Below are 10,955 nucleotides of genomic sequence, written 5' to 3'. Positions count from 1 at the left end.
TGTAGCTCAAAACAGGAATTATTTTGGGTTAATTCTGTGACCTATGGCAAACAAGACATGAACCAAGATGATTGCAATGGCCCCTTCTGACCTTGGAATCCATCAACTATTTGTCCAAGGCCAAGATTTTTAGTAGCGTTGGATGATTTTGAGCTTCTGAATTTTTGGGGTGCCACTTAGAGATGCCTTATGTAGGCCTGATTTTCAGAGGGGCGAGTGCTAAGCGTTTTCTCAAAATCACAAAAAAGAGGGGGTGATCATAGTGTGAACATCTGCACAAGCTGCTGTGCAAAGGCATCTCACTTTGGCATCAAGTGGGAGCCACTGGTTAATTATTTCGAGTCTGAGCTTTGGGTACAGATTATACAGAGTGGGTTGCTCTGATTTCATTGAAGGGGGGGGAAGATAGGATACAGTTTCTTGAATGCAGACTGAAAATTTATACGGGAACCTCCTAACAGGGGAAGAATATATTGAGATCAATTAACTGGGCTGACACAGGTGATCCTGGATCTATTCTGTTTGCTAAGTTCTTCTACCGTGCCCACCAGCGCAGTATTTGAGCATCTTCCTGAAGAGCATTAAGCGACGGGAGGAACAGCTCTACATCCTGGCTCTGCCACAGACTTTCTGTGTGGACATCTCAGGCTCTGTTCTGGGGGTGCTAATACCAAAAAACTGTTCTAAGGATAACTGGTTAAGGTTTCGTCAGCCGCTCAGATATGATGGCACAGAGTACTCCAGAAAACCCTGCGAGTCAGTACAAATGTAAATAGGCAGGGTATGGGGCTAGGTAGCACAACAGGACTTTCCCATCTCTCTTTTTTAGGAGCTGGACTGTTTGCTGGAGGTTACCTCATGAGCGTGACTGATTTTCTGTGGACCACTCACTGTGTCAACCCCCAAAATGACACTTACTAGGAGACAATCCCCGCCCCAAAGAGTTTACCGTCCAAATAGACAAGACAGACAAAGGGTGGGAGGGGAAACTGAGGCAGGGAACAGGGAAGTGACTTATCCAAGGTTGCTCAGCAGCTCAGCCCCGTGGAGAACCCAGGTGTCCTGATTCTGGGGTGACCAGATGTCGCAATTTTATAGTGACAGTCCCAATTTTGGGGTCTTTCTCTTATACATGCTCCTATTACCCACCACCCCGTCCCGATTTTTCACACTTGCTGTCTGGTCACCCTACCTGATTCTAGCCCTCCACTCTAGCCACTAAAGGGGAAATCTTAGTAACAGTCCAATTGTACTTGACGGTCTCCAGCGCTTTCCAATGGTGTCTCCCCAGGCTCTTTACAAATATCGTCACTCCTGTAGTACCCAGGGGGAAACTGAGGCACAGAGCGGCAGCTGTGACTTGGCGAAGGTGACCTGGGAAGCATGAGGCAGAGACGGGGAACCAGAACCCACCTCTCCCATGCCTCTAGCCATGGGCCCAGCAGTGCCTGTTTTAAGTGAAAGTGACCCAACTTCCCCAGGGGATGGCTGTAGCAGCTGAGAACAAACAAACTGCTTCCACGTGTGAGCACGTGCGTGTGTGTCCGGGAACACAACAGCTCCCTTCTCCCAAGGGTGCTCTGGGTTAGATAACATGGATCGCAGCCAGGGAGGGAGGCAGAGGAATGGTGCAGCTCCCCTCTCCCGGCTGGGGGGTGGCTGGGTCTTGGGGAGCCGAGGCAGAAGCAGCGAAGGGCGAGCCGTGGCAGGAGGGTGTCCTGCCCTCTCTCGCTCTCTCCCTGCCGGGACTCGCCGAGCCTGTTTCAGGCGCCCTGGCGCGGAGGCTCGCCGCCCGGGGAGGGAGAGGGGAGGCTGCTGCACCTTTAAGAGAAGGGAGGACCCCTTTGCCCTTAGAGAAACCAGGAAGGGAGTTCAGCATCATACGGGGCTTTGCATATACAGTTACAGTAGGGGCAGTAACACCAGAGAGAAGAGGGAGAGCTGGCCGGGAACTGACTCCAAACTCCAGGCAGACCCCCCCCCCGCACCCCCAGCCCCGCCACCCCCAGGACCAGCAAGGTAAGACTGGGATCGGGCTGTCTCGGGAGGGGAGGTGCTGAATCAAGGGGACATTTCACCCCCCCTCGCCGGCCCCCCACCCCCACCTCAAACAGGGAGGCTGCCTTGGAAGGAGGAAAGTCCCCGCTCCCCCTGGCTTGTGCTTTACTTTATCGCCACCCCAACTTTATAAACCTCGGGATTTTTTTTTTTACATAGGGAAGTGGGGGGGGGGGCTTGTCCGAGAATTTCTAGCAGCTGAGGGGGGTTGCAAAGGGAGGGGGCAGAGGGTGAACAGCGCGTGCTTGTGCGGGGGGGGGGCGAGATTCATTTTCTTCTCCATGTTCTAGGGAGGGTGTTTTTAATCTGCCTGCCTGTCTCTTTGCATTTGGCAGTTGCAAGGCTGGTCCAGGCGGCTGGGGTTGCAATATCGTCGGGGGGTAGTTGCAATATGGTGGGGGGGGGGTTGCAAAGAACTTTGCGGCCATGCAGTTAATGCAGTTCCCCCCCCCTCTCTATTCTCTGCTGCGTGCATACGTTGTACTTGGCTGGGCTGGTGCTTCCTGGGGGGGGGGGAGTTTTTTTTGAGGGGGGGCTTGCAAGCAAATAGGGGGGAGACTCGCACAGAGGGGTGGGAAAATGAGGCTCATGGGAGTTGTAGTTTCCCCGCCCCGCTCGGTCTTGCAGGTGCAATGGGGCCTTGGACTACGACTCCCAGGGTGCCCCGCGCAAGGCCGGCCGCCTCCAAACCAACCCTGGCCGGGAGGTGTGTTGATGGGCGGGCGGCCGAGCCAATGGGAAGAGGACCTCCGCCCCTCCTTCCCGCCCGGCTCCGCCTGGCCAATGGCGGACCGAGAGTGCTGCGAGAGTGGGGGGCGGGATGCGGAGGCGCCGCCGAGAGTAGCTCGGCCAGCGGGGCAGCGCCCTCCCCTCCCCCCCGGCACTTCCGGGCCCCCCCCGTCCCCTTCACGGGCAGCCCGGCCGCGGGGGAGGCGGGGTCCCCGGCCGCCGCGCTCAGGAAAGGCCGCGGATGCGGGGCCTAGTCTAGGCCCAAGCCTGGGTGGTGTCCGCAGGGCTCAGGCCCGGCCTCCTGCCCCCACCCCCAGCGCAGGCCTCCATTGGTCGCTGGCAGCCCGGGGAGGGGTGGGGTGTGGCAGGCGGCCAGGCTCCCGCGGGGAGGGGGCCGGATTGCGGTGGGGCTTGGCGCCCTGCTGAGGGGGGAGGGGTGGGGCCGGGCCTGGCCGCCCAGCCGCGGGCAGGGCGCTGGGGGGGGGCTCGCCGGGGTGGGGGGGTTGGGTCCAAGGTCGCCCACAAGCACAAGGCCGCCCCAGTGGGGGGAGGGGAGCCTGCTGGCCGGCTCTCCCCTCCCTTGGCAGCCAGAGCAGACGTGGGGAGGCAGCTCCCAGGCTGCCTGGGCTTTCCTCCCCCGCCCCAGCCTCTCACACCCGGACGGTGGCACCAGGCTGCAGGAAGCAACTTGCAGCTGGATAATCCACCCCTGGCGGGTTGGAGGGGGGAGCCCCCATCAGACTGGCTGTGCACAGATTCATCCAGGAAATGGCCCGGAGAGGAGAAATCGCTCTGCCAGCCCCCGTGGAGCTGTGGAGCCCTGAAATCAAGCTGGCAAGTTGCTGCAGAGGCTGGAATGTGGAGACCAAGCCAGTATTGTAAAGGCTTCAGCATCACTAGCTCAGGCTGGTAGGACCAAGGGACTTCTCTACTCCTGCCAGTATTCAGGGCCTTCCTCGGCCTTCCTCCTCCTCTGAAACCACAGCTAATCCTTGAGTTGGGGATCAGAGAGCTATAAATCAAGCCCATGCTTTGGGCCGGGAGCCAGTCTAAAAAGCTCTCCCATAGAGGCCAGGAAATATATCTGAAGTTCATTGCACGCTTCCCATCGTGAGCCACAGCTTTTGCGGGGCTGATCTGTTAAATAACAAGTGGGTGAGTTGTGGTGACCATGGTTTGGAGCTGGTGGTTGGTTCCTGGCTAGCTGGCTGGGGAATAGAAGTGCTGCTGTCTGTTCTCTGTCGGTAAAGGTTTATACTGAGACCATGGAAAAATGTTAAATTTGTTGAACCTGTGTGTAGCTTACAGTTCACAAGATTGTCAGACCTTTCTGTCATTCTTCTCAGGGATCTTTATGCTCTCAAAGTTTGTGCATTAGCTACTGCTTGGTCTAATAAAATGCATCACATTGAGGACCAATATGGCTACCTACATTTTCTCTTTACTACAGCATTTCTAGCAGACCTCCCAGTGGTTCCCTGGAGGGTCCATTATTTCCAAGCAGCAGCCTGGACAGCGAATGGTCCTGATTCCCTGTAATGGCCACTTGGCAGGATTTACAACTGGTTCCTGAGTTAAACTAACAAGATTACCCACCTCTCTGCTAATTTTCTGCTATTAAATGTATTATTTATATCGTTCCCAAAGTGTATTAGGCACTTTATGAACAAATAGAGAAGATGCCTGCCTTGAAAGGTTTACAGTCTAAGTAGGTGGAAGGATGAGGCTTGGGGGTTGTGTGCAGTGCAACAGCAGAGAAGTGGTTAATTCCAAGATTTTTTGTTAGTACTTTGATTGAGGAGATGTGACAGAATATTACAGTTTGTCTTGGATTGAAGAAGCAACCTATGGTCATTTATGAGGGTTGATTTGGAGAAAGCAGCAGGTTTAGGAATTCCAGCAGTTTGCTTACGGATGTTTTTAAATGTTTTCTTTTTTTTTTTTTAAGTCTATGAATGGGTTATTGGAGAGGAGCCATTGCTGTTTAATATTCATTCTGGCCGTTGTTCAGGCTTGCTCTGGGAAAAGAGGGAGTGCAGCGGCACAACCCAAATGTGGATGAGGTGGTGGGATTTTTCCACCATGCCTTAGTAGTGCCTAGGGAGAGTTTTGCAGTGCTGGAGTTCTAACGAATTAGGCGGTGGATAAAATAGTTCTGTGCTTTATGCTGATCTGTGGGTCTTCGCGTGGCCTTTTTTGAGCTCAGAAATGCACCCTGTTGCATTGTGGTACAGGGAACTGATAGTACTTAGCTATAATACTTATTTTTCTTAAAGGCGTGGTTTTCAGGGGTGCTGAGCACTGGAAGATCCCCTTGACTTCAGTTGGACTTGGGGCTGCCCATAACCTCTGAATGTCAGGCCCATAATGCTTTACAACTCCAGTACTGTACTAATCTGTATGAATGTCAATTGAAGACTGACAGTTTTTTTTTCCTTATGGCTATGCTTTTGCAGCCATAAGTAACTGCATTTTGTCAATGAACCCGAAGCTCATTAATAAGTTAGAAAGTTTAAAGTTGAGGCACCCTGGCCCAGATCCTCGAAGGTATTTAGGCTCCTAACTCCCACTGATTTCATTAGAAGTTAGGAAACTAAGTACATTTGAAGATCTCGGTGAGTGTTACCATTGAGCTGTTAAATTAGCATTTTGTTTGCCTAAGTGGTTATTTGGGTGCCAAACTACGCATTTTAGAACCCAATTGTAGAATTAAACATCAGAACATAAGTGCCTGTGTTTGAAATTTAGGCCCCCAAACTTGAAAATCAAACCCAAACATTTGAGAGTGCAGTTGAATCTTGATTAAAAGTGTCAGTCTTAGGCTGCTAAAGTCATCTGTGACAGACGATTAGACTTCCACTTGTTATCTTGCTAATCAAAACAATAAACAATCATCCTCAACTTTGGAGAGACCAGCATGTCTTTGTAATTAAAAGCCTTTTGATGAGCAATATTTGAGTGAGAGAGAAAATGAGCATCCTGGATGGTGAGAAGTATTTGTGCCAAATCCCATGACCTTTTGATCCGAAATAGAATGTTTTTTTCTGTTCAGAACTTTCTTCTATTGGTCACATCGCCAGCCAGTCAGTAGTGTGTCCGTGCCTTCGGTACCTGAACTCAGAGCATCCCGGTCAGAACAGGAGTAAATGAGGTCAGACAGGCATTGGGATTCTATACAAATACCTCCGCATATTCCCATGCAATATCTTGATGCTGCACATAGTCTAGCATCACATTGTCGAAAGCCCAAACGTTGCAGCTGGATTCTGGAGAATGGACTGGATAATGGTCTTCGCTGTCCAAATGGCAGTAATCTATTCTTGTGGAGCAGGGCGTAGGGTCATCCCGTGTGAAGTCAAAGAATTTCCCCCCAAAGACCCAGCGCATGATGTGATTTTTCACTTTCCTCTGAAGCATTAGGGCTTTGGCCTCTGTTCTGTTTGGGAGACAGGACCATAAGTGCGTTCTGCTCTGATATGATAGGGAGTGGAACGCTGTACTACATGGACTGCTCTGGTGTAGCTTTAGGTAGGAGAAAAGACTGTGGGTACATCTAGACTACCTGCTGTATCTGCGGGTAGCGATCGATTTCTTGGGGATCGATATAGTGTGTCTCATCTAGACGCAATATATCGATCTCTGAATGCTCTCCCGTCGACTCCGGAACTCCACCAGTGCGAACGGCGGTAGCGAAGTCAACGGGGAGCCGCGTACGTTGATCCCACACCGTGAGGACGAGAGGGAAATTGATCTAAGATACTTCGACTTCACTACACTATTCATGTCGCTGAAGTTGTGTATCTTAGATCGATTTCCCCCCCCCCCCCCCAGTGTAGACCAGCCCTAGATTAGGGGAGCTGGTGGTCTGCTCTTATATGACAAGGAGTGGGAGACGGACTCATGATGTGCTGTAGCATAGCTGCAGGTGGCAGACAGGACTTGTAAATCCTCATTCCCTAATGACAAAATGCCCCGGAGTTCGCTGTGGGTGTTTAGCACTTCCATTACTTCTTTTCTTTTTAATTTCTTCTTTTCATGCCTACTGTTCTTTAAATTCCACAAAGTTATACCTCGGTCTCTGAAAGGGCATGCAGCTCTCCTTTCACCGCAGCTCATGTGTGTGGAACAGTGCCACCCAATGTATTTTAACACCATCTATTGTTCTGTTTGCGCTCTTAAAGTCCTGATTGACATACCCAGCTATTCCCCACTGGAAACCAGGAAGTAGACAATTTTTCCCCTCGTTCCTGTTTCTGAATGCATCTCCAGTGCAGTGCTGTGCAAGTCACTGGAGCTTGGGCTTGTAGCTACAGGTAGGAGTTCTCTCCTTACCCAAAGTCTCCTGCCCCAACAGGCAGAGAGGACAGGAGGTGCTGTTCAGCATTCCCTTCCTTTGTAGCTGTACAATCAGTATGCTGGAGGAAAAAAAAGTTAATGGCAGGACACCATTCCTAGGAATTTATTTTATGGCATGCTTACTCCTGGGATTCGTTTCTGCACTTCAAGTAATGAGCAATAAGACAAGAACTATCTGCTTATTCACAAACCAGGCATTACATAATTGCCGGTCCTGCCTTGTGTGCTTTGCTTTGTCAGTAAACCTAAACCTTTGTCTTTTTATTTTTTCCTTCCTGGTGTGGAAAAGATTATTGGCCTTTGAGGCAATCAGAATAACACGAGACCTTTAAACTCTTAAGCCAGAGGGAGCAGGGAAGGAAATGGCATGCGTATTTGAGGGAGGGTTTTGGTCAGGGTGGAGGGGAGTAGAGACGGTAAAATGATTGCAGTTTTGAATATGATCGGTTGGGCCTCGCAACCTGAGGGCAGTGGGGAAACTAGGTATCAAAGAGTATCCAAAGCTAGTCTTAATATGTCTGTCTGCAAGACAGAATAGTAAATGTGTGTGAGATCATGTGGGGGTGAGAAGGGTGGGTTGTGTGAATTGAAAAGATAATTTGATTAATTTGTAGACAAAACAATAAAGGATGGGACTGCAAAGAAGTGATTCGGTGGTGAAGGGGACTAGTCCTGAGGTGCCCAGTTCTGCAGGTTGCCCAAGGTTGAGGCTCTGGGCGGAGCTCTGGTTGCACAATAGGAGTCCTGCTTGAGTAAGGAATGCAGGATTTGGCCTCAAATGCCTTGTGTCGACTCGTGCCCTGTCTTCCAAGCAGCTAGAACAGAAACATGGCCTACGTTGGAGGCCAGTATCCTCACCCTGTCTTCAAGTCCAGATGGAAATCTATGGACTGATGCCCCCGCTCCCCCACCATGTGCCAGAGTCCCTCCATGGGCCCCTGCCAGGTGAGGTCAGAGATTCCTTCCTAGGTGGTGTTCTGGGGAGTGGGTTAGCACCGGAGCCTGTTTTATCTTTTTAATAGTGATTTTTCAGGCTGATGCCAAGACTATTTGGTGCCAGGGCCACGTGTTACCTGTTGAAATTTTGTTGGTTGCTTTCAGGTTTACAGAGCCATCAAGACACAGTACTTCAACTCTGCCTTTTAAAAGCAGAAGCCCTCCCATGGTAACCAATTCAATTCCAGGCATTCTCCCTCGCCCCCCACCCCGCTTTGCAAAAATGGTAATGTCTGAGGTTTCCTAAGGAAGTTAAGTGCCCAAAGATGACAAGAGTTGGACATTTCAGGAAGTAAAGCTGTCTTTGAAAATCCTATCTGAACTGTGGTTTTGTAGTGATGCATTCTGGTCACTTTAAATATTTCCCTCTTAAAAATAAGTAATCTTAAAATCACCACAATCTGTTTGTTTCTTTATGGCAATACCAGAGCAACTTCGGGGGAGGAGAAAGTCCATTGGACTGTGATAGGCATGCAGATAAATTTTGCTCTTGGCCTTGAGAGTCTGATCCTGCAGTGAAGAAAAGACCTTCCATTAAACCATGTATTTGGGGGGAGACGGTCATTGATGTTTGACTGTTTGAATAGTGCACTATTGTAGTGTACCAGCAAACATAGCCCCCCCCCTACACACCCCGGTTTGGTACACACGCAGGTCTTGACTGTATTGCTGCATCTATACATGTATCAAGACACATTCCTGCGAGATTAAATGTGGTCCCCTGATGACACAGGAGATAATTGTCAAGGAGGTCTGGGTGGAATAACCAGTTAAGACAAGCCTTGCAACACAGAAGTTTGCCCTAGTTTTTAATGTCAGTGGTTAAAACGGCCCTGTGTTGACATAGTGTAGAATCATCCCCATGTGTCTTCTGTGCTGCCCTTCTGTAGGTTAGCTGGGTGGGCTGGGTTGTATTTAGCCGTGTTTGGGGTTTACTCCTTCTGCTATGCCTTAACTGAAGGGTTTTCTTCTCTTAATGTATGATGTGCCATATTGATTTAGACCATTGTTACCTAATCACTGTCCTGCTTCCAATGTTAACCCATACCTGACGCCTCAACAGAAAATGAGCTGTCCCAATACATCACTGTAACACATGTGAGGACTTTCTGACCCCTGCAGTAATCAGTATGTGTCATAAAGCAGGAGGAGTTGATTACCCCGTGGTAATAGGAGTAATCAATGGGGGTTTGCATGGCCACAGAAGCTGACTATAATAGCCAGTTCTTTAATAATCAACTACAGTATTTTTCTCGTTCCTATGGCAAAACATTGTAACCATGTAGGCCTTGTCCTGAGATACATGGAGCACCTGCATCTCCTCTGGAAGAGTTCAGAACATCTCGGGTGAGGCCCTACATAGGGCGATATTGCTTCCTATTCTGAATTTGCTTGTTGTCATTGTCAGGTGTCTCCTTGGCCCTGGCCTTGTGGCACAGCCAGAAAAAGGAGCGGATCAGCTTTCACTTTACCCTCCACAATCTTAATTCTCACACTCATCCCTTTTGTTGTTGTTTGTATTATGGTAATACCTAGGGGCCGGAGGGACTGGGCACTGTGCGCAAACACAGCAAGAGATAGTCCCTGCTCCCCCTCCCCCAAAGAACTCAATTTAAATTGAGGAGGCAGACAAAGGGAGGACAACAAAGGCACAAAGAAGTGAGGGGACTGGCCCAAAGTCACACACGAGTCAGTGGCAGGGCTGGGAATAGCTCCCAAGTCTCCTAACTCCCAGTCCAGGACCTCTACCAGTTAGATCACACTGCCTCTGATTTTTCTAGTCTCTAAACTAAATCCTAGTGGGTTTTGTCCCTCTCATCAGATGATGAATCCAGTCTATTTAGCTTAACAAAGAGAACGTTAAGGGGTGACTTGATCATAGTCTGTAAGTACCAACGTGGGGAACAAATATTTAACAATGAGCTATTCCATTCCATCTAGCAGGGAAAGGTCTAATACAGGGGTTCTCAAATTGGGGTTGGGACCCCGAGGGGGTGGTGAGGTTATTACATGGGGGGGTCGCCAGCTGTCAGCCTCCACCCCAAACCCTGTGTTTCCTCCAGCATTTATAATGGTGTTAAATATATAAAAATGTGTTTTTAATTTATAAGAGGAATCACAGTTGGAGGCTCGGTGTGTGAAAGGGGTCACCACTACAAAACTTTAAGAACCACTGGTCTAACATGACCCTGTGGCTGGAAGCTGAAGCTAGACAAATTCAGACTAGAAATAAGGCAGACATATTTAATGGTGAGAGTAAGTAACCATTGGAACAGTTTGCCAAGGGTCATGGTGAATTCTCCATCACTGATAATTTTTCAATCAAGATTGGATGCCTTTTTAAAAATATGCTCCAGGCATTATTTTGGAGGAGTTCCCTGGCCTGTTTTATTCAGGAGGTTGGACTGATGATCACAATGATCCCTTCAGGCCTTGTAATCTGACTATCTTATCTTCTACATCTGTAGGACTAGGTCCCTACCAAATTCACAGTCCGTTTTGGTCAATTTCACGGTCGTAGGATTTAAAAATAGTAAATTTCATGATTTCAGCGATTTAAATCTGAAATGTCATGGTGTTGTAACTGTAGGGGTCCTGACCCAACACCGAAGGCAGCAGCGCAGAAGTAAGAGTGGCCTGGGATGGTATTGCCACCCTTACGTCTGTGCTGCCGCTGGCTGGGTGCTGCGTTCAGAGCTGGGTGCCTGGCCAGCAGCTGCCGCTCCCCGGCCTCAGCTCTGAAGGCAGCACAAAAGTAAGGGTGACAATACTGTGCCCCCACTACAATAACCTTGCAGCCCCCCCCCATGACCCTC

At 49.7% G+C, this 10,955-nt stretch overlaps 1 protein-coding gene across 3 annotated transcripts in view; it reads left to right on the top strand.

Annotated features, from left to right (window-relative positions):
• The first annotated feature begins 1,589 nt into the window (after positions 1 to 1,589).
• Positions 1,590 to 10,955, top strand: part of ZBTB7A (zinc finger and BTB domain containing 7A) — a 33,338-nt gene continuing 23,972 nt past the window's right edge. For 2 of the 3 annotated variants that reach the window (XM_050934261.1, XM_050934262.1), the window contains exon 1: positions 3,402 to 3,696. The gene's annotated coding sequence lies outside the window, so the exon portion shown is untranslated. Of the gene's footprint in view, positions 2,020 to 3,401; positions 3,697 to 10,955 lie in introns of those variants that run through there. The other variant, XM_050934260.1, reaches the window with a different exon arrangement.

This window comes from Gopherus flavomarginatus, chromosome 24 (genome assembly GCF_025201925.1).
Source record: "Gopherus flavomarginatus isolate rGopFla2 chromosome 24, rGopFla2.mat.asm, whole genome shotgun sequence".
NCBI lineage: Eukaryota > Metazoa > Chordata > Testudines > Testudinidae > Gopherus > Gopherus flavomarginatus.
The sequence above is the reverse complement of the archived record's forward strand: the minus strand, read 5'-3'. Positions and strand labels throughout refer to the sequence as shown.